Raw genomic sequence first — 2,705 nt, 5'->3', positions numbered from 1 at the left:
GTGGTTTAAAACAACAAGAACTTATTATCTTACATTTCTGGAGGCCAGAAGTCTGAAATGGATCTCACTGAGCTAAACCAAGGTGTTGGCATGGCTGGGTTCCTTCTGGAGGCTCTAGGAGAGATTCGTTACTTTGCCTTTTCCAGCTTGCAGAGGCCACCCACATTGCTTGGCTTGCGGCCCCTTCCCCGATCTTCACAGCCAAGTCCTTTTCATGCTGCCATCTTGCTAATTCTTTCTCTTCTGCCTCCCTCTTCCACTTTTAAGGACCTTTGTGATTATATTGTGTCCACACAGGTAATTCTCCTTATCTCAGAGTCAGTTTATTAGCAACCTTAATTCCATCTGCAACCTTATTTCCCCTTTGCTGTGTCACATAACAAATTCACAGATCCTGGGGATTAGGACATAGACGTCTTTTAAGTGAGAGGATGAGTGGAGGGGCAGTTTGCACATATTGATGGATTGAAGGAACAAAGTGGAAAAAAATAAGCTTTGCCTAGTCATCTGCTTTTTAATTCAAACGATGGTTTTTAATTAACAATGTATAAAGACCTAAAATTTCAAAATAACCCAAAGGACTGGGAGCTTGCATTCATCACTTTGAAAAGTCCATTGACTATCTCAAGACTTTAAAAACAATTAACTACAATGATAGTGGAAGACCAAATTGTTGGTGTCGTAGAGTAGTTAAATCTCTATGCTGTAGAAATAAAATCAAGCACTTTCACCAGAAAAAACAAACTATGCAAAGGCTCAAAATCATTGTGTCTATTTTATATCTGGCCTCCTGATCATGATAAAGTAGTTAATATGGACTGAAAGAATGCCAAAAATGCCAGCACATCATTTTCTGTAATCCTTGGATGTGATCCTCATTAGAGCAAAGCGGAAGGAACTGTAGTGTTTTATCACCATCCTGCTGGGAATAGTGCTTAAATATGTGTGTTAACAATAAATTAAAAAGAATTCCTGTGACATACAGCAGCAAACTTTGTTCTTTCCACCAATAATCTCATTGACTGACATTTTAATAGAGAGCAGAAAACTTTATTATTCCCACCCACACCCACCTGGTATGAATTTCACACCACAAAGTAACCCAGTTTTCATACTTTTTTCCCGTCAGAGAAATAAAACCCTAAAGAAATGCCATGCTTCCTACTCCAATTTGAAGGGCATGTAAAACTAGACATTGAGACTCCAAAAGATGTTTAAGGTACTATTAGCGTCTAGTATTTGGCATCCTTTCCTGTCAGAATACACTGTGAGCCCAATTTTCCCAAACCACATCAACAGGATGGCGTTGCATCTTTTTTTTTTTTTTATAATTTTATTTATTTATTTATTTATTTTTCCCCCAAAGCCCAAGTAGATAGTTGTATGTCATAGCTGCACATCCTTCTAGCTGCTGTATGTGGGACGCGGCCTCAGCATGGCCGGAGAAGCGGTGCGACGGTGCACGCCGGGATCCGAACCCGGGCCGCCAGAAGCGGAGCGCGCGCACTTAACCGCTAAGCCATGGGGCCGGCCCCCACATCTTGATGCCGGTTAGATCTATGTGACAAAATTGACCAGATCAGAAGTCACTATCTCATTTGGAATTTAGAATCTCACATGTCCTCTTTAGTATAATCTTGGTTTGAGAGTTCTTTATCAGGTTTTCTTTTGGGATCTCACTCTTGTAGATGACTACCATGTTTTAAGGCACAGTTGAAAGTAGCCCCCCAAAAGTGGATTACAGTTGAATTTCTAATCAGCATCATGTTGCTGTACTTGTGGATGCTTGTCATCTGTCATTCATGCAAATGTACATCTGAAAGCCATCAGTTCCAGCCAACAATTTTCTATTTCCCAGATTATTCTTTTTTCTTAATACAGTCCAAATTACTCTGCTAAGAGCATCACATGCATTAATGCTAAGAAAACTATCCCTGCTTTACAGATAATGAAAATGAGGCTAAGCAAAATTAATATACTTAAAATCTTAATGCTAGAAATGGTGGAGGGGAGATTCTAACCCAGGTTATCTGAGGCCAGTGTCCATGATTTTGAACCAGGAAAATTAGCCCGACCATTCCTAGGAGCTAGTATGATTTTGTTTTATTCTTTTATAAAGAAATCCAATAAAATAATTATTGAATGTTTACTATGCTCTATGGAAAGGTGAGATCTTTTCAAAAGCTACCGAAAAAACTGTCATGCATCATTAACATCATACTACTACTTTGTTAGTAGTGGTATATTTTAATATATATACTATTTTAATATTTAAATATATAGTAGCATAGAATCTGAAATAAACAATGTAAGGAAATGCAAGGAAAATTTGAGTTCCTAGATCTTGTAAAATGATAGAATTTTCTATTTATTCCTTACTGCATCTTCTACACTTTACCATTTCAAAAATCACAAATTGAGGCATTATGGTAATAAGTATTGTTTTGATCTTTTAAAAGTTACTTTGAGCAGCTATGTTATACAACTGTTTGTATTTACATATGTATTTAATTTTAATTGTAGTAAAAATCACATATTGTGAAATTTACCATCTTAACCATTTTTAAGTGTACAGTCCAGTACTGTTAGGTTTATTCACATTGCTGTACAATAGGTCTCCAGAACTTTTGCATCTTGCAAAACTATAACTCTATACCCACTAAACAAAAAATCCCCATTTCTCCCTCCCCACTGCAGCCTCTGGC

Source organism: Ceratotherium simum, chromosome 12 (assembly GCF_057802395.1).
Source record: "Ceratotherium simum simum isolate JZ-2026a chromosome 12, ASM5780239v1, whole genome shotgun sequence".
Classification (NCBI taxonomy): Eukaryota; Metazoa; Chordata; class Mammalia; order Perissodactyla; family Rhinocerotidae; genus Ceratotherium; species Ceratotherium simum.
Note: the sequence above shows the minus strand (reverse complement) of the source record.